This window comes from Lucilia sericata, unplaced genomic scaffold (genome assembly GCF_015586225.1).
Source record: "Lucilia sericata isolate MDLA Ls3-8-SP2 unplaced genomic scaffold, ASM1558622v1 Contig000416F_arrow, whole genome shotgun sequence".
Lineage (NCBI taxonomy): Eukaryota > Metazoa > Arthropoda > Insecta > Diptera > Calliphoridae > Lucilia > Lucilia sericata.
Window position 1 is genome coordinate 63,764 of NW_023994433.1, and position 22,571 is coordinate 86,334.

Consider the following 22,571-nt stretch of genomic DNA (forward strand, 5'->3'; position numbering starts at 1 on the left):
CATTCCATTATGGGACTATAAAGCTCTTAAAGAAAATTGTCCTTTGGAAAAAAAGGATTTAAAAAAAATATTTAAAAAAAATAACAAAATTTTCTTTAGAAACAATGAAAAAACAGCTGCCTGAACTCTTGTGGACAATTTTTGCTAGGACTAACAGGTGTAAAGTTACACTCATTTGAATAAAACCCTGTATGACCAAAATATCCAACTTTGACCCCCTCCAACTCCGGCAGTTCTTGACCATTAGAGCTGAAAGTCTGGCCTACTACCCAATGCTACTAACCTAAGTGCAAATTTCATCAAAATCGATTTTTTGAGTTGGGTTACTTGTCATGAAATTGGCCATATAAATAAATAAGACATCGCTTATAATTTTTAAAATTTAAAAAAAAAAATGCAAAAAAATATTAATACCTCCTGTTTGATTTATGTTTAAAATATGCTAATATTCAAAAGTCTATTATACATTTGAGTATATAGTTTTATATTGTTATTTAAGCAATAATAATTGTAGTGGGAATTGAATACATAGTTTTTTATCTAAATCTATGACAGCTGTATTTATATAAATATATAAATAAAAATGTATGTGGCACAACTTCCGTTTCTGTAAAAATATAAATCATTTTAAAAATTACAATAATACTCGTGTTAATCTTGAACAAAAAATATAAAATATATTTTTATTTAATTCCAATACGAGGGTGTTTTGGAAATTCTGATGAACTGAATATTTAAACACAATTTTCCATTTTAAACCTTATTTGTCTACCTTCGTAGCTTTTTTCCAAAAATAAAAATACACACATGTAAAATTAACACCTACAATTGTAATTTATAGGAAATGTCAACTGGTCATTAAAATAGGCATAAATTAATATGTACGTATGTGTTGTATGTGGGAATATTTTTTTGTTGTTTTCTACTTTGTATTTTTTAAATTTATAATTCTCTATACAATACATGCTACGCAAATAAAACTAACACATTTGTATTTACACCCCTGTACAATATAGTAATTCTATATTTTACCACAGTCTATAAAAATTACTCAAATATGTATGAGTTCCCTTCATAGAAACAAATACACATAACCAACATTATGTGTAGTATATGTTTATGTACTGTGTTAATTTAAAATGTTTAATGTCATAAATTTGGTAATAATTCAAGCATATTTACCTTTTTTGCACAGTGATATCAAGTGCTGAATAATTTAAAGGTTATATTAGACTCAAAACAAACAAGCCTGATAGAAATAAAACAAAATAGGAAATTTTTTTTTTGAAACATTTTCCATTTATGAACACTGGTTACAAGATCGAACAGGTAAAAAGCATGAGAAATAAAATCGCATGACCAATTTAACACATTGATGTTATTGGAAGCAAGTACTTACCACAAACGATTACAAGTAATTAGAAAAAGTAGTCATTGTAAATCGCATGAAAAAATGTATACAGCTGCCACGTCTTCACTACCAAGATGACTAATGAATTAGAAGGTACTTATATAACACACTATTAGTAAGACCTTATTAGACTACTTTTATGTACACCGGACGATATGTAGTAGTTATTGAAAAGTATGTTGTTACGTAAGTAATTACAATTGAATGCATTACCCAGTTTTTTCTGGGTATTGATATGTGAATTGTTGGGTAAGTGCAAGTGATTACCACGTTTTTGCTGGGCATCTGTCTGTTACTTGCCTGTTTGACCGTCTACTAGTTTGATAGCCTACCCCTATGTTTGGCTGTCATTCAATTTGTCTGTCTGTCTGTGTGTTTGCATGTCTTTTAATACTACAAAAATAATACTTATTACAAAAAAAGACTATACCAATCATGTAAATATGCAATATAGAAAATTTGATAAAAATTCTAATAGTTTCACTGTACCTCATAACACACGCACTCACATTGTTAACATTTCATGTATACACGTAAAAATGTATGCAAAATTTATTTGAAAACTTAAATGACCGAAGTGTTTACAAGTACAAATGTGAAAACATACATATCTACCCTACAGTTCGGAGTCTATGTTACAGAATTATCTATGTATATGAAACGTTATTTTAACATTACTAAAGTGCAAACAGAAAATAAAAATTCATACATATAAAAAGCATACAATGACTCCTTCTAATACTGTTGTCTACATTTAGGCGTTAGTATTTTTATTTGTGTGTGAAAATGTAAATGTGTGTAAAAACAAAATGTATGAATCATGACTATTGGGACCAAAAATAAAAACCCAAAAAATAAACTAAAACTGCAAATAAAAACAAAACAACTAAAACAAGGGTTAATGTAAAATTCATTTTCAACTTAACAAAAACAGAAAAAAACAAGGACTATGTTTTCATTCACTAAAAATGTTTAGAGATCAGGTTGTTATATTTTAAATCTGTGAATAAATGGTACAAAAAAAAATAAATAAAAAATTTAACATTCACATTTGGATTTGTTGGTTTTTTATATGTAGATTTTTAGTGGTCAAAACAAAAACCCCAATGGTGCTGTACTGATTTTTATGTTATAATGGCAAATTGCGGAAATAACGTACATCCTAATCCAGAACAAAAAAAAAAAATATCACCAACTAATAAAATTGTGATAATAAAAAACATATAACACCAAATAATGGGTTCAGTGTTGTGGTGGTAATAAGGATATTTCGAAGTATAAAATTTGCAACAAATTGAAGAATTGTTATAAATATTGTAAAACTAACTTTAAAGAATTTTAGGGTCTTTAGACTTTTTATGTTTGTACTCAAAAAACCATCTTGGTGTGCAATAAAAGTGATCAGAGTTAGTTAGTTAGTTAGTTAGTTAGTTAGTTAGTTAGTTAGTTAGTTAGTTAGTTAGTAGTTAGTTAGTTAGTTAGTTAGTTAGTTAGTAGTTAGTTAGTTAGTTAGTTAGTTAGTTAGTTAGTTAGTTAGTTAGTTAGTTAGTTAGTTAGTTAGTTAGTTAGTTAGTTAGTTAGTTAGTTAGTTAGTTAGTTAGTTAGTTAGTTAGTTAGTTAGTTATTAGTTAGTTAGTTAGTTAGTTAGTTCGTTAGTTAGTTAGTTAGTTAGTTAGTTAGTAGTTAGTTAGTAGTTAGTTAGTTAGTAGTTAGTAGTTAGTTAGTTAGTTAGTTAGTTAGTTAGTTAGTTAGCTACGAAGAACCTCACAATGTTTTAGTCCTTCAGAAATATCCCGAACAGTCGATGTATTTCAATTTGGATGAAATTTGCACCAAGGTTAGTAGTATGGGATAGTAGGCCAGACACAATTTTCTGCGATATCGGTCTACAGCTGCCGGAGTCATAGTGGGTCAAATTTGGATATTTTGTTCATACAGGGTTTCATTCAAATTACTGCAACATTTTACCTATTCGTACTAGCAAAGATTATTCAAAGGAGTTCAGATAGCTATTTCTTCATTTTTTTTAAATTAGCCCATTTTTTTCTTTGCTTTATAGTCCCATAATAGCACGCAAGTGGGATATCTATCAAAAAAAAAATATATATTTTTGAACTTAAGGATACAATTTTTTCAATATTTGGGACTTAATTTCCCCTATTTTTTCAAAGTGGACGTTTTTGTTGTATTTTTTATTCAAAAGAAAGCTTAGACGATTTCCTTTAAGATCTTTCTGTTCACTTAGTGTGTTTTGTGTCTGACCTACAGTTCAACCTTAATGCAAAATTCGTCAAAATCGATTTTTTGAGTTGGGTCACTTATTAGACAACCTTAAGTTTAATGTTTTATATGCAGTTCTATTTTTGCGGCTTTATAGAAGCACTGCTTATGTATTTTTATGGAAAACATTAAAATATAGCTGCCTTTGTAATTTTTTTGCATACATAGTCAAGGTCTCAAATTAAACAAACGGCAACATGAATTATGGTAAGCTCCCTATGTGGTAACCACACAAAAAAACTATTCACAACGGTGGGGAAATGTGGGCACATAACTACTTTTATATTATTCTTTTATTTTAAATTTACAAATGAAGTGAGCTAGTTACCTTTGGACTATATACAAACAGACAAACATTGGACTATATACAAACAGACATGTTTTTTCTACATAGAAAAGTTGTCATTTTTTTTATTTAAGTTTGCTATAGTTATAATTCCTTACCTGTTTGGATTTGGTTTAGTTCTTTATACAATAAATGTTTTTAAATAGATAGTACGGATATACAAGCAGGGTGCAATTCACGGTAGAGTTAGTGGGATGGTTTTATTATGTGAGATAAAATGCAGAAAATCCTCATTAACATTTTAATAATTTTATAATGCTACAAGAAACATTTTCGATTGCATTAAATATAAATTTTAATTTGTTTTTACCACAAAAACGCTTTATCGGTGTATGTGTTTATATAATAATTTTTTTCAATTAACCGATTAATAAAAACTTTCTATTTAATAATACAATTGATGAATATTTTAAATAAAATTCAATATCTTTATAATAAATTGGCTTCCTCTACCTCCTATTTCTCAATTTACCAGGGTTTGAGATTATTTACCAGGGTTTATTATTATTTTCTAACAACGGTTTCCAGTTTTATATAAATAATATTTAAAACTTTAAATATTAAGTTTTTTCGTCCTTTTGTTATCTAGTGTAAACTAGTATTATCGAACAGGAAACGAACGAACAAAGAATGCTCTAATATATGTATGTCAGTCAGTTGCACACATACTTAGAAAAGTATGCTGCACTAAATACACTCTACTTTGTATCACTCATACGCATTAAAAGTTATTTAAAAAATGTCTACACAAATCTTACAATATTATTGAAATAATAAAAACATTATTCATACACTTCAAAATTCATTTGCTATAACTTAAGGCTACTTACTTTTTTTAGAATTGAAATATGAGTATTATTAGTAATTTCATTTTGCGATCTTTAGCAGCTTATATTCACCTGGGAAACCAAAAATTTTATTTAAAACCAATATAATTTCGTAATTTAAATATGTACTCTTTTCAAAAGCAACTCAACAAGATTTTGCTATACTGATTTTGTTAAACATAACAAAATATTTGAAATATAATACAAAAATAAAATGAGATTATCTTCTTCTTTTGTTAAATTTTATTGATTTAAAGCCGGAAATTAAATATTGTATAGTATTACGCTAACCAAAAAATAAAAAAGAAACTTTGTAACAAATAATACTGGTACTAGTACTTGTTTCTAAAGAAAATTTTGAAATTTACATATAACAAAATAAACTATATTTGCACAAATCTAAAATCATTCGTAGAGAAAATTCAACCACCTAACCGCCTTTATATTTAAAGGATTTATATTATTTGTTCATTCCCGCAAATGTGGCAGAGCTGCCAAAAATACTTAAAAGTGGAACACAAACGAGATTTCAACTCCAAATAAGAAAAGAAAGTAAAAAGGATAAAAAACCGCCAAATGCAGCGTGTATGATGGGATAAAAGTTTATTTTATATTTCAGTGCTCAAGAAAATCTTGTTTTAAATAAAGCAACAAAAAATCTAAAATAAAATATAAAATAAGCAGTGAAATTGCTGGCAACGAATATCGAGTGTATGAAGCAAAAGATTTAAAATAAACTTATTTACTTAAAAAAGAAAAAATATATATGTATGTATATACAAAATATTTATATATGTATTTTGTTACTTTTCGGGCAAAATTTAATTTATGCTGGGTTACTAGGTTCATGCTAAAACACCCTCTCAAATAGAGACATTTTAAGTTAAAAAAAATGAAACCAATACTATTGGCGCTTTGGCATTATGGTGTCATCATGTTGAAAGGAATAAAGTAAATAAATAAATACATGTATGAACAAGTATTATTTTATAAATTGGAGGATTTCCAGAAAGTTTTAATATTAATTTTTTTTTATTTATTTTTATTAGTTCAATTTTTGTTTGTTTTTATTTAAAAGCAATAAAATTGTTTATATGTTACATGGTTGTCTCTTGTATTTATCTATATGTCTGGAACTAAATCTTAAACTTATAATCTGATTTTTTTTCTTTTGCAGGTAATACATTATTTGGTTATTGCTTTATAACTGGTATGTATTTCAATGATGATTACAAATAATTAAATATCTCTACTTTTCTATGCTGGTCCAAATAACATACATACATTAGTATAAATTTAATGAACGGAGTTTGATACAGTTCACTACCCAAAAAATTGCGAGTCTAATTAAAAATTATTTATCTTTTGAATTTAGGGCACTTTGTGTGCGGAATAGGGTCAAATGAAGTTTGATCTTTATAAGAATATGCTGTATGCATTTTTGTAGAGATACTAGAACATTTAGAATAATTATGAGTTCAATAACCCTATTCTGGTATATGGTTGTGTGGGGGCTAGGAATAATGGACCGATTTCAAGCATTTTCAATGGCTTCGTTCTTGAGCCAAGAGAAGAGCATGTGCAAAATTTAATCTAATTATTTTGAAAATAGCGACTAACGTGGTTAACATGGACACACAGATACACAGACGGATAGATAGATAGATAGATAGATAGATAGATAGATAGATAGATAGATAGATAGATAGATAGATAGATAGATAGATAGATAGATAGATAGATAGATAGATAGATAGATAGATAGATAGATAGATAGATAGATAGATAGATAGATAGATAGATAGATAGATAGATAGATAGATAGATAGATAGATAGATAGATAGATAGATAGATAGATAGATAGATAGATAGATAGATAGATAGATAGATAGATAGATAGATAGATAGATAGATAGATAGATAGATAGATAGATAGATAGATAGATAGATAGATAAATAGATAGACACATAGACAGATAGACATACAGTCAGACAGACAGACAGACAGATAGACATACAGTCAGACAGTCAGACAAACAGACAGACGGGCAGATAGACGGGCAGATAGACAATGATGCAGGCAGGCAAGCAGACAGATACATCTTAATTGACTCAGAAAGGGATTCTGAGCTGATGGGTGTATCACCAATATTTCTTGGATGTTATACACATCAGTATAAACTCCACACTATGGGATAAAAACCCAAGATTACGATATTTACATTAAAATCTCCTTGCAACTGGATCAAATCCTAAGACATATTCATTTATCCTCTGATTTGGAGAGACTTGCATTATTATCATCCAAAGCGTTATTTTATGAAATCTCCAAGTATCCACTGCTAGTATTATTCCCTAAAAACTTTAACCAGATTTGTACCAGTGTCTGCTATACTAGTATATGTACTAGAGGTTTTTTAAACAATTAATGCTTCATCTCCTGCAGGAATCGCATGATATTCGACTCAGAAATATGTGTATTTTATGTTAACTCTTAGATCATTATTTTATAAAGTAGTGGTGTAGGTGGTAAAAATCAAATCGTAATCAAATGCCAACAAGTGCAGCATAAAATTATATAAACTAACTTTGCATTAGTTTCTCTTTAACTTAAAGTAATACATTAATAAATATGAATTAAGTTAAAAACGCATAATTTAAATTAAAAATTCCACTTAAAAGCGTTAAGAAACAAACAACAGCTGTGTTCTACCACGAACCATAGCCACTACCACATTTCATTATGATGTGTTAATAGAAAAATAAAACAAGTTAGAAGGTAAAATATAGGTCAAGCTCTACTAAATGATACAGTACACCAATATTAAGGTAAAATGGCTTTATATCTTTTATAATATGATTTCTGCTCATAAATTTTAAAGATTTTTAAAAATTGTTGTAGAAGGTTTTCAAGTATGAAGTGAAAGGAAAAATAAAATAATGTTTCAGGAAATTTAATTACAGCTGGACGGATGGATATTACTTAAATAAAGACCTGAGATTATTGGTATATAAAAGTCTAGGTCTAAACCATTATTTTTAGCATTAAAAATATTTATTTTTAAAAAATGGATACACTTATCTTACTGGTGTAGGGTGTAAAAATTATAAGATGTAGAAACAAACTCACCAATAAATTATAAATGAACATAAACAGCAACAACAAAAAAATAAGGTTAATTACATATTAAACAACTAGAGCAAGTATAAAAATATGGTAAAAGAAGAAAAAGAAGCAAAAAATAAGAAGGGCTTAAACAAAAAACCATAATAAATGAGTGAAAAAAATGTAGCGGACTAAAACTAAACAGAAACTTATTCAACCAACATATACCAACTTGTTCATATAAGGGCTCTTAAAGAAAACTTTTCGAACTAACAAATCAAAATATAGAGGTAGATTTTGGATTTATTTTTTAACAATGGAATAAACAAATCTTTTAATGTAAAAGTTTTTATAGAACAACATCAAACTGCACACTTTAGAGTAGTTGTGTTATTTTTTTTTTACATTTTGCACAGATGCAGTTTTTGCTTTCTTTGCTTTTATAAAAGTAGTTTTATTATTATTATTTTTTTTACTTGTCTGAAAATAAATCAATAAATTTGTCATGAAATTTTTAGCCCGCATATTTTTGTTACAACTTTTCTTTACCTTTTTTCCCATAAAACTTTCTCGTTTTTTTTTTTTAATAATACTTTGTGTTTGGTACTAGTTGTTTGTGATTTTGTTTTATTAAATGTACAAAAAATTGCAAAAATCTTTTCAATGCATTTTCATTTAAAGTTTTCCCTTATCGAAACTTTATTACGAGTAGTCACTTTTTTGTGATTGTTACCCTACATCTTTATAGTGGAAAGGGTATTGTGTTTGTGCTAACCTTTTAACCTACATATATATTCAACGAGCATGTCCGTCTGTATTTCAATTTTCTATGTATAATAAGAGTATATAAGACTTTAAACCTTTTGTCATTAAAAATTCTAGACAAAAAATCTAGGTTCTAGATTATTTACAATGTACGGTATCATGCGATCGGCTTGAGTACATTTTTACTTGTATTTTTGTTATGCAGCATAGTTATGCAAAATTTATTCTGTACTTTTTTAAATTTTTATCGATAAAAAAAAAATAATCATAGTTGGTACCTGGTGGTGGCAACCTTCAATCTTTCTATGTGAGTACTTCCTGTGTTACATGAACTTCCGTTACATTAGGTTTTTTGTTTGTTAGTAAAGCCCATATACATATATATAAAGGTTTGCTAATGTACAGAGTACAATTTTTATCTTTCTAAGGGTGTCCCTATAGTAATAATTACAAAAACAAAAAATACTAAATATGAAATTGTTATTAAAGTTATTTGAATTTGAGAATAAAATGCTTTAATAAGCATTAATACATATCTTTATGTAATTAATATTTAAATAACATTTTTAAAAAATTTCCAACAAGAATTTCCTCTTTAAAGGACACCCTTTTATAGCCTTCCTATGTCTCTTGAACTTTGTCATTGCTATGCATTTTGGTAATGATACCACCAGCCTCTCTTTCATATTTTAGTACAAACATCTGTATACATAAAGGCATGTTCATATGTATTTATAACCCCTCGTTTTCTTTCCTCCACTATCTATAACCTTTGTACGTGTGCAGCCCTGTTATTTGGCAACATTAGTTATTTGTTTGTTGGCATATTGCCAAAATGCTTTTCTAGTTTTCCGTTCCTACTTTGTGCTTTTTGGAAAATGTTCCAAAACCATAGTTTTTATGCATTTAATATAAGTTTTTAAATATAAAAATGCTCTATAAGTCCTTAGAAAGAATAATGATTTTTTTTTTGCTCTTGCTTATCTTTTTATTTCTCTTGCAAGTGTAAAAAATTTAGCAGATGGCTAAGAAATATTTGCAGTTCAAAATATTTCTTAAAATGTTTTTAGGAAAAATTGCTTATAAAGCGTATAAAGTAAATCATAAAACATCGTTGCTAAATAATAGAAAATATGGAATTAATGAAATCGTTACAGCCAATTAACCGTATAACTTGCAAATTAAAAAAAGATATAAGGATTTTTTATGAAGATATTAACGAACATTAACGAAAAATATTGTACACATTAAAAAAAATGTTTAAATCGAAGGTACCTTAGTTTGAACTACCACCCATGGAAATTCAGATTAATTTTCAGAAAGGTTTTATTCTGCTATTTGCATGTCAGAATTTTCTATGATATGTTAAATTATTTTTAATAATTAGATAGTAATTTAATAATTAGTTTTTGTACTTGAATTCGATTAAAATTAAAAAAAAAAAAAAAAAAAACGTATGAGTAATAATTAATTATTTTTAATATACCTATTAAGTATACGCATTGTATAATTGTAAATTATTTGAAAAGTCGGAAAACCAGAGGCGAAGATATTGATCAGGCTTGGGGGGTAATGACCATATTTTCAATTACATTTGAAGTAATTGTAATTGAAGCATTAACAATTACAATTACTTGTAATTGTAATTGAAGTTTTGCCAATTACTAGTAATTGTAATTGACCTTGTTAATTTGTGTAATCAATACCCCCCATGCCTAATATTGACCAGCTCTGATCACGGATTTGGCCTCAGTATTTCCTATCGTGTCCCAAAATGAATAAGAACTTGTTTGGAGCAATATCTTTTTTTCCAAATTTGTTCTATGAAAATCTACTCTCCCGTGCGTCGTCAGGAAAATCTACTCTCCTGATGCGTCGCAGAATTTCTAAGGCCAAATTAAAGCTCACTGCTATAAAAAGTGGCTTCAAATTTAATAAGTTGTTATCCTGTGTTATGAATTAAAATAGTTGTTTATTTAATTTTTTTATTCTATAAAAAGCGAATTTTAATTTATGCATTTCAATTATTGTTTTGCATCCAAAATATATAAAAAATATATATTTTTTTAAATATATCAATAATACCTCCTGTTATACATATGTATAATCTCCATATTTAACAAGGATTTTATTTTATTGAAATATTTTATTTATTTTTTTGCTTATCTTTGTAGGGCGGCTTAAAACATGCAACCAAAAACAAAATGTAAAATATATTTTTTTATAAAATGTTATATAGATTAAAAAAAAAAAACAATTATTAGTTTATGTATATCAATTTCAATTGTAAAAAGTGGTAATCTAAATCCTTCTTCCCAAAAATCATATGCAAAATCTATTTAATAACATTGGACTAGAATGAACTTTTTTAAAAGAATGTTTGGTCATATATAGTTGATTTTTTTTTTAATTTTGAGAGAATGTCTAATTATATCTAATTGATGAATTTTTTTGAAAACTTCGGAGACCAAAAACCACTACAAGTAGTGAACTTCTCTATATGAAGAACGCAATATCAGTAAAATCAATAATAATCTGTACCATTATTTTTAACATAAATTTCCTGATACTTGCTGATATGCCCTCCATGAGTAACCCAATTATGAAACCGCAGAATTATTCATAAAATTACTCCAACAAGTTTGGAAACCCCTAAGCAAGTGCTTAGAATTTTTTAATAAAAATCATCTTTATTCACTGAAGAAGCGTTATGAATACAATTTTTGCAAATACTGAGGCACTTTTGAATGACTTTTTGAATACATTTAGTACTATATGACATCCTACACCAACTATAAGATGGAAGTAGTTATGCATTCATACGTTCCTTAATGATATTTCATATAATAAAATCTCATACACATCTACAAATATTTACTTTACAAATATATTAATATTGCAAAAAAGAGAAACGTATAAGTTTTTGATTTTATTGTCCCTCTAATCGAACGGAACCATCCTAACGTACATTACTAGTATCTGTTTAAGAAGAAGTCTTTTCATTTCTAATTAATATTTTATTTCTGTTTATTTGGTTTTACCAAAGAAATATCTCTTTTAGTACCATTTTCTTTTGAAGGAAAATTGTAAATAACAAAAATTAAATTAAAAAAAAATATTTTTTGAATACAAGTTAAATTTCCAGTTAAATTTAATATTCCAGAATATTGTTGTGATTACAGAGGTAAAAAACAAGTAAGAGTGCTAGAGCTGATGTAACAAATATTATATACTCACTTTTAAGGCGGACGTCGGCCTGTACATAAGCAGTTGTGACGATATACAAACATATTTCACATAAAAAGTCCAATTCATAGAGTTCGATTACACATGTTGAAGGTAAAATAATACGATTCATTATAATCAATTAACTTAAACCTGAAATAAAAATAAATATTTGTGCCAAATTGTATTGAAGACCAATGTTTGCTTGGGTTTTGATTACGAAAATCTTTTTTTTTCGGGTTATTTTGGTGCAAAAACCTTCCGCGGCAAATCGTTTTTCTAGAACCCTTCACAAACAAATATACATGAATTTTTAATAGTGTAATCAAAATTCTAAATTTGTAAGTGGAATAAACGGCAGACCTTATATTTTCCTTTTCTATCTGTAAATATAGTGAATCAGACAATGACACTTGTTTATATAAAAAATTTCCGATTTTATATTAATAAATTAAAAATTTAGTTTGCAGTAAATATAGAAAATTTTAACTAATTTGCCATCGGGAAAAAGTGATACACTTTTATACTCTATATGGAATAGATATGGCCGATTTGAAATTTTCAAATACAGTAGGCGGGGCACGTTAGTATAGAGAAAACATGTTCCTACCGAAAATGAAAGCATGGTCCATTCTAAGATACCATTTCTCAAAATTGTTATCCTAGATCAATATTTGGTGACTTAGGATAAAAATATCCTTTTTGAAGATTTTCCTTTACTAAAATTTGAATGCAAAAAATGAATATGACATTTTGATATCATGTGAAAGTTCATTAAGACAATCATTCAATAGCTTATCATAAATTTTCGTTCTAGTTCAAAAATTGCGAAAAGTTTTTAATTTTCAGAAACATTTAACATTTTTTAAATTTTTATATAATTTTTCCGAAAAAGGACTTATGTATTTATCGTTTGATACGGATCACCAAAAATTTAAATTAGGACAAAAAAATTGAGTAAAAGTATTTTAAAATGAACTAAATTTTCATTTTCGTCGCGAACATCAGTCACTACCGTTTTTTGGTCCACCCTGATGTACATATTTATGTACACAAGTACTTGGAGTAAATATTTTAGAAAGAACTGGAAACTTAACAACCATAAGTTTGCCATTCTATTAGTAGATAGTGAAGTCGAATTAGCGAAGTTCGTCTGACATTATCGTATGATTGTTGAAAACAAATTTTCCAGATCATTCTTCCAATCATTCCAGTAGTACAATCGGCCATTAAATATCGAAGATGCGATGAAAATAAAGCATGACCTTTCCTTAATTTATGAATGTACTTCTAACGATGTGTTCTTTATATCGATATGGAGACATTTCAGATACCTCTTAGTTAATGTATTAATAGTGAGAAAAACAATACATTTTCTTAATAAACATTTTTAAAAATATAAAATCATAGTATATAGTTGGCATTCTTACTTGTAATATTTCAAACTTTATAGTATTCTGCTATATATATTTTTAAGTAGTTATTTTCCCTTTTCTTTTGAATTCAATATAAAAGTAGTTTTCATTATGTTTTCTATGACAAATACCGACTTGTGTGTCTTTGCGGTAGGCAGACAAACTAAAAAGATGAATAGATATATATGGGAAATTTCGTAAAAAAAATAGCTATCCGAACTCCTTTGGACAATTTTTGCTAAGACCAATAGGTGAAAAGTTATACTTATTTGAATAAAACCCTGTATGGCCACAATGTCCAACTTTGACTCCCTCTAGACCGATAGAGCTGTTTCTGTCCTACTATCCAATAGTACTAATCTAGGTGCAAATTTCGGTTTTTTGAGTTTGGTCACTTGACACGAATATAAAATATTTCAATTGCTGTTTTTTATACCCTCCACCACCATCAGTGGTGATAGAGGGTGTATATAAGTTTGTCATTCCGTTTGTAACACCAAGAAATATTTATCTGAGACCCAACAAAATATATATATTCTTGGTCCTAATGAAATTCTGAGTCGATCTAGATATGTCCGTCTGTCCGCTCACGTTAAAACGAAGCAACGGAACTTTATGAAATTCACTCAAAATATTCACTGTTATCCTAAGCAGTTTGGTATTGAAAATCAGCAAGATCTGTAAAACAAGTTCAGAGTTATGCGTAAAAGTTTGAGACAACCTCGAAAAAAATATTTTTTACAAAAACTTCTGCAGATAACTTGATGAATTTTGACGCAGATATAACTCTTGATGTCAGGATCAACGTTATTAAAAATCGGTTCAAAATTCCATATACCTCCCATACAAATGTTCATATTCCGGGAAATGAATTTATTGTTAATGCCGATATTATAATGCCGATATATTTACAAAATTTTACAAAATTAAGTTTTATGCCAATAGAATTCATATAAAGAAACAATTTTCTGAATCGGTCCATACTTGGTCGTAGCTCCCATATAAGGTTCCCTTCCGAAAATCACTTAAACGCACATAACTCATTACCAAATAAAGATATACATACAAAATTTAGCACAAACATTGCTTTTATATACAGAAATGATACTGTAAAATTTGTTTACGATCGGTCCGTAATTTGTCGTAGCTCCCATACAAGGTCCCTTTTCGAGAATCACTTAAACGCATATTATTCATTAAAGATATCCATACAAAATTTGGCACAAATATTCCTATTATCTACAGAAATCTAACTATAATTTTTTTCACGATTGCTCCGTAATTTCTCGTAGCTCCCATACAAGGTCCCCTTTCGAGAATCAATTAAACGCATATTACTAATTACCAGACAATGATATCCATAAAAAATTTGACACAAACATTTATTGTTGAATTTTGTCAGACATATACATAGTTTGGGGATCCACTGTGTTGAAAATCGAAATCGGTCCACAATTCCTTGTACCACCCATAGGAAGTAAAAAAATAAAATAAATAAAAACTGTCCAAAACGAACAGGATTCGAACTTAAAATCTCCCAGTTGCTAGTTCTACGTCATATTCACTGCACTATTAACTAGCTTCGTAACTGTTTGCAACTAATGATGTTCACATACAAATTTCTTTACTGTTTGTGTAAAAAATTGTTGCTAACCCAAGATCAAATAAAATATGCACATTGAGAAAGTATAACTGTTTAATTTTTATGCTATTCAGCAACATCAGTGTTAATAAAAGTTATTCAGCAGCAATGTTTTGTACAAACAGAAAATAACATGGCATTTATATATGAAAAATATTAGTTACCGGAAGACAAAATAATGCAGTGGTGTAGTGGATGGAACGGAGAATTAACAAACTGAACGTTGTCGGTTCAATTCCTGATCGATTTAATCTTTTTTTGTCATAATTAAAATTAAAAAAAATCAAATTAAATATCGAAATTCTGTTCAACAATAAAAATTTAAAAGCAAATTTTTTAAAATTTTATTCATAGGATCAACAAACAATATTGAAAATCTATTGTACCTCCCGTACAAAATTACATAAGTTTTATAACTGATCATATTGCACACAAATTTTTCTCACAAATAGAAATTATTTTAAATACATAACATACGTTAACATTTGTTAAATTTAATACGCTCTGTAACATTCTGTTTAGTGGTAGTTTTGTTTTTAATTGCATATTCTAAGGCGTAATGAAAGTAAGAGTAAAATGTTAAAGTAAATTCGAATAAAACCATAAAATTTGATAATTTATAAAACCAGTTCAATGTGGAGGGTATTTAAGATTCAGCGAAGCCAAATATAGCACTCTTACTTGTTTACTAACATTTAGATGTTTGATGTGTTAAATAGGTTCAACATTTTCCTTTCTCATTTTCGCTTTTCAACATTTTATTATAACTTCTTGTCAAAGGTAATAAAAACTCATGTTACTGCTTCATGGCTAACGTAGAGCATGAAAAATTAAAAATTGTGAAAAAGGTGTGAGGTTTTTACTTAAATGGCCGTAACTCAGGATTAAGAGGCAATACTTGTATTTTTTATTTTTTCATTTAAAACATCAAAAATGGTTCTTTTTTAAGTTAGCGAGATGATAGGGGAACACTAAAACTATATTTGTACTCTGTGGACTCGAAATGAAATTGACATATGAGAACCCTTGCATTTTATTTTTCATCACTTTTGTAACACAGTGTAATTATTTCATAAAAAAAAACAAATTCTTTATTTTTTTTCTTCCACTGATGAAACCAACAAAATTATTATGATAATAATTACTGATTATTTATTAAAACCGATTATCAGAAAAGTAATTAAAAAGCAATTACTGGCTGGCTACACATCTGATATGCATTATGGTGTTTACAAGAATTTGCTGTTTTTTTTGAGCTATTAAATTTCAATTAATTATTAATATTAAATAAATATTTAAATATTGGATTTTTGTATTTTGTAACAAATTAAGAATAAAAAAACTTTTTACATTAGCAAAAGTGTTAAAAAATTAATATATTAACTTTATGCTTTTACAATAAAGCAATAAAGTTTATACTTATGTGCAGGATTTTAAAAGTCCTTAATTCAGATATAAAACATACGTAAATATTTAAAAAAAGTATATTTTTTATTAAAAAAAAAACTGAACATTGGTTATAAACGCTTAAAAAGCGTTAGTACAGAAAAATTTAAATTAATTTATTTCCTAATGGATTAGTTATTGGTCGGCCACACTTTTTATAATAATATTATACGTATTTTCCTTTTGTGCTTTATATTTCTGACCTTTCTGAAATATTTACAAAATCTTCAACTTTAAGGATTACTTATAGTATATCTTAACACTTTATTATAATAGAAAAAAAACTAAACTAAACTTAGTCATAAAAATAGAAAATCCTATTTTATTAACTCATCATAAAATAAGCGGAAAAAAATAATACTAGAAAATAAAAAAGGACAACAAAAAATAAGATACCTATGTATGTATATACAACTAAAACTATAATAAAATTTTATTTTTGTATGTATATGTAGTATATATTCATATGCAAGCTTCCATATGAGTGTATGTTGTATTTACACAAACAAACAAGTTTATTTATTTTTATTGCCTGCTATTAGACTGAGTAGTAAAATAGTACCAACATCTGCAAAAATATACATACATATGTATACAAATGTGCACTTCAATGTAAATATGTTAAGGTACTTATTCGTACCCAGCAAACATTTATTGTCGCGAAAACAATCAAGAAGTATCATTCATGTAATATGGAGTTCAAATTGCTAACACATTCACAATACACTAACAGAATAGTGATACTTTCTGATCTTCTGTTGGAAAAAACTATTCCTTATATAGAAATATGGATTTGTGGAAGTTTTCAGAAGAGTATTAAGAGCGACTTAAACAGGAACATTAAAAATCAATAAACACATAAATTTAGTTTTTGTAAAATATAAAGAAGGAAGGATATAGTTTTCTCTAACTACGATAGTAGAATTGTATACCATTCAGAAATATGCATATATCTGGTATACTTAACTTTAAGACCAAATGGCCATGTTGATGTGTCTGTCCGTTCCTCTGTTTTCATTCAGCATTTCAACAACTGATCTGGATTGAGAAGTTTTGGTTAATATTAGAAATGATCAATGTCGATTTTACCTTGTTCCCATAAATTCATGTGACCAAGCGTACAGTTTAAGCAGTCATAAATAAATTAATTAGTCAGCAATCATGGTCTTCTTCAGAAAGCGGCTTTAACGCTCAAAATTAAGCCAAAATTATTTCACAATATATGGTGTTTTATACCCTACACCATATTGGGTTTGTGCTGATGTTTGTAACGCATCATAATATTGGTCCCATACCCATCTTAAAGTATACTAATCGGCTTAGAATCATTTTCTAAGTCGATTTAGCTATGTCCTTCCATCCGTCTGTCCGTCCATCCGTCTGTCTCTCCGTCCGGCCATGTAAACCTTGTAGTCAAACTACAGGTCGCATTTTTGAAGATAATTCAATGAAATTTGGTACGTGATCTTCTAATGTCTCAGTAATGAAGCCTATGGTTATGATCAGTCCATTATTTCACTAAGCACCCATACAACTGAACCCTCGAAAAGGGCGTGTAAAGTTTGCAATCAATTTTTTTATACTAGCCTACATGACCCTGATGAATATTTCGATGACAGAGCCTCATTTGACCCTAGTCCCTATACAAAGCCCCCTTCGAAATATGACTTAAATGTACAAATTTTTATTCAACAAAAAATGGCTAAAGTATATCTGAGACAAGTTGAATTAACTTAAATGCTTTATTATGAACAATAAATCACATTTTATATTTATAACTGGTGTAGGGAATCATATGGTCGGCCTCGCCCGACTATGACTTGTTACTTGTTTTGTTTTGTAAAATGTGAGAAATGATAGTTTTGTCTTGCGAATGTTTGAAGGGTATATACTAATGAAATGACGTCATTAAGCTTTACACATTTTTATGTTGTAGTAAGGTATTTGCTGTTGTTGTTTTTATTACTTAATACCGTTTACAGTTTTGTTGTTAATGTTTCAGATTTAATTTTTTTTGTTAAATAAAACTATAATTTTTTATTAATCTTGATTTCGTCATAAAGAGGTGTGTTTTGCTCTGATACTCCCGTCAATCAGTATTTGTTTATATGTATTTGTATACTTACAAGTTTGTTTGTTTGAATATTTCATGTTTTATTGGTTAGTATATCTTAAGGCGTTTATTCTTTTTTTTATAGCTTACCTTTATGGTATTTTATACACTCACTTTTATTTTGCTTTATTCTTTATTTACTTTGTTATTAACTTTATTTAGTCTGTCAAACTTTAACATACATTTCTATCAAATGTCACATGACAATTTTTATTGAGACTTTGATGGGATTTTATTTAGCTTTTATTTTGTCTGTAATTTTCAATTTGATTAAGGTCAATTTGATTAAAGTTGGCTAATGTTGTTGTTTTTGTTATTATTACTTGGGTTATTTACTTAATTTTTTTTTTCAGTCAATATCAAAATATTGACTTTTGTGTAAACATTTGTTTATAAGAGAAATAAAATTCCAGTAAATTTTTTTAATGGAAATGAAACATATTGATTTTATCTTTATGTTTTTATTGTCTTTAATGGAATCTTTCCGAAATATATATAAACGTATAAATCTATTTATTAGATTTTTAAAGCCATCAAAGTCGATTTATACAAATATTTAGAAACCCAGTCTTACATTAAATCAATTTGCTAAAGCTATATGGGGTCACGTAATAGATCTGGTGTGGAAAAAAAATATTATATAAATATTTCCATAATGCGCATTTGTTTACTTAGATACATACATATAATATATAATATATATATTATATATATATATTTTTTTTTTGTGAAAAAATATATTTATAAATAAAATAATTTCATTAGTATTCAATCATCAATTACCTTTATCACAATAATTGCCAACATTTTCTTAGTTGGTTTTCTTTTTATACAATTTGACATAATCTCACAACTAACTTTGACAAATTGTCGTGATAATTTAACATTTTTATCAGAATACTTTTACAATATACATGTATAATTTAGCAGTTAGAAGTCAAATTTTGAAAGGTAGATAAAAAAAATACGATAATATCAGGAAGAAAATTTCTTCTTTGCTCTCAATGTCTTGCCAGGTTAATGATGAAAATACACGCAATTTAAGAAATTCAAAGTTAAACTATCTTTAATCATTCACAATCTAACATTTACCCACTCCTTTTCAATTTAATAATCCTCCCTGTTTGTCTAGTTATGTATTAGTTGTTTGCATTAAAAACAATACATACATACATATGTATGTATTTGTAGAGTCAAAGCAACGTGTCTGTGTTGAATTGTTTACATTTTTGTATTCTTGTATATCGAAATGTCGTTTGCCATATATTTATGTGTATTTGTAATTGTGTACGTATTTCTGAATTATTATCATTAATTTGGTATTCAATTGTGCCTATTACTATGTGATTATTTAAATGAAAATGCCAGTTTGATTAAATTGTCATGTCCGCTGCTATTTCAAATTCCTTTGTCTTCACGTACGAGAAACCAGCAAATAGATGCTGGCATCGAATTTCCAAAATGTATGCGGTTGAAACTGTAGAGTTTAACAATGTTTGATTCATTAGATTACATAGTGACAAAGATTAATTATTATAATAACTAACGATTTACTAAGAACTTCACATACTGGTAAAGACATATAAAACTATTAGTTTCTCAATTGTAGATACTATATAGTATTGAGATGGAGAGTTTCTTCAGATTCCAAATGAGAATTGCAATAAAGATGAAATGTTATAGTTAGTAATTAAGCCCTATCACTGAGTGGTAGCCAGTAGTATTCTAATACCGAAAACCTTTTCTTCGGGTCATTTTCGCGGCAAATCGATTTTCTAAGACCATTCACAAATATCATGCTTATGGGGGAAATTTGACTTTTCTTTGAAATAGGCATGGTTTAAAATGTCGTACTTAAAACAAATAGTATTTCAAAATTAAAGACGTCTGCCAAGAAACAAGTATATATGTAAATTTTCTGTCTAAAAACCAAAAGACATTTTAATATCTTTAAAATATATTTCCGCTGAAGTTGAATTCTTGAAATTAAAGTCTCTTTCCACTTAAAAACGAAAGAATTTCCACTCATTCATACATACATATATCTCTTGTATTTACACTTTTTGATGTTTCATTTATTTATTTAAGTTTATTTGCAAGAATAAAATATTTTTAAGCATCATTTGTTTCTTCCTTTTTTTTATGAAGAAGAAAGTAAAAAAAATTTAACTCAACACAAGAGTACACAAGGAATAGCGATGATGTTGATTATGATGGTATAACAAAAGGAAAAAAAAATACTTATATTCAGCTCAAGTTTAAATTTCTGGAAAGTGTCACAAACAAATTTCAAATACAAGCATTATAAAATGAATGAAATTTGAAGACATAAAAATCCTTTGAAATATTTTTTAGATGTCAAGGATGGTGAGGAGTGATAAAGGAAGACAACAAAATACAGAAATATTTAAACACAAAAAATTAAACTATTACAAGCATCATTAGAAGATGTTTGTTTTTTTTTTTCTTTTTTGTACTCTCTTCGTTTGCTGCAGGTATGTGCAATAATTTTGGAAAATACTAGCATACCCTGGGTGCTTCGCTACCCTAACCAAAATTAAATACATACAAAATTTTGTTTACTTTTATAGAAAATTAAAATTGATTAGAAATTTTTTAATGTTTCAGTTTTTTACGTTCAATATCACGTGAACAAAATCACATTCAGGAAGAATCTTGTTTTTTTAATTTCATTCGTTTAGCTTCCACATTATAGAAAATTTCGAAATTACTATTTGAAAAAAGTACTATAAAATACCTCTTATTTAATCCAAAATATGTTTCTGTGTTCAATATTATAGACAATTCAAAAAATATAATTTGATGAACGAAAAAGTCCCTTTCAGTGGATTCTCATTCAGTAAGTTTCCTATATTTTAAATTTTATATTTCTATGTTCAATATCGTAAAAATATCAAAAAGTACCATCGGAAAAACGAAAAAGTACAATAATCTCTCTCAATAAATTCTCATTTAATAAGGATGTGTTCCGGTTGACTATTATAGAGAAACCAAAAGGTACCATTTGAAGAATGGAAAATTACCAAAGAGTACCCACTTACAGAATATTATTCAGTCAAGACCATGTATGTTAAAATTTATGTTCCTAGGTTGAATATTTTAGAAAATTCAAAAAGTACCATTTATGAGATAAAAAGTACTAAAAAGTTCACTACCTTAGTGGAAAGTATTAATAAAAATAGTACAATTTTTCCCCTTTTCGCTTGGAAATATACTTTTTGAGAATTAAGTTTACAAAATTTTCCGTATTTAAATCTAAATATCACAGATAAAACTCAAACGATTCAAATTTGTTCGTGTAGGACCAATATTTTTGGGTGTTACAAACATCAGCGTAAATCCATAATACCCTCCCCACTGTAGTGGTGTAGGGCATAAACATCTTATAAAAAAATTTGTTACTGTTGCACAAATATTGAAAGTTTGCACCTTTCTGTATCTACATGCAAATATTGTGTGGCATGCAATTTATTTTAACAGACAAAAAATGGTATCCCACATACACATGTAAATATCAACATAAGAAGCTTTAAAAATTAACATATAATTTTAAATAAATTTTTGTATTTAAAAATACGAAAATAATGAAATTAAAACATGTATGTATTTATAGTCAGGTATGATCGACTATATGTTTTTCTTCCGCAACAAGAATGCGACAAGTAACAAAATGATCTTATTGCAACTTATACCACGGACTTATATCAAGACTTTTATTTAAAAAAATCTCAAAATAAGTGCTATTTTTGAGACATTTTTTTTAGCAAAAATAAAAGTTAGTTTTTATTTCTTCGATCACCTGCCAATCGATGATTATTGGTTTGGTCCATTTCTGAATTTTTGAAGATATTTTGGAATTAAAGAAGATTTTGTGTAATTTTCGAAGTTATCTACAATATCGCGACATGTCACCAACCAACATCAACACAATCGCATAATACACTTTTCATTAAAATGATGTAGGGTATAAACA

The 22,571-nt window shown here is 27.6% G+C and overlaps 1 protein-coding gene across 8 annotated transcripts in view; it reads left to right on the top strand.

The window, feature by feature from the left end:
* Positions 1–22,571, top strand: part of LOC119604659 (complexin) — a 328,553-nt gene that overhangs the window by 51,550 nt on the left and 254,432 nt on the right. Inside the window, exon 3 of one of the 8 annotated variants that reach the window (XM_037957420.1) lies at positions 6,042–6,074. The exons of the other annotated variants lie outside the window; for them this stretch is intronic. The gene's annotated coding sequence lies outside the window, so the exon portion shown is untranslated. The remainder of the gene's footprint in view (positions 1–6,041; positions 6,075–22,571) is intronic. 8 annotated transcript variants of the gene reach the window in all.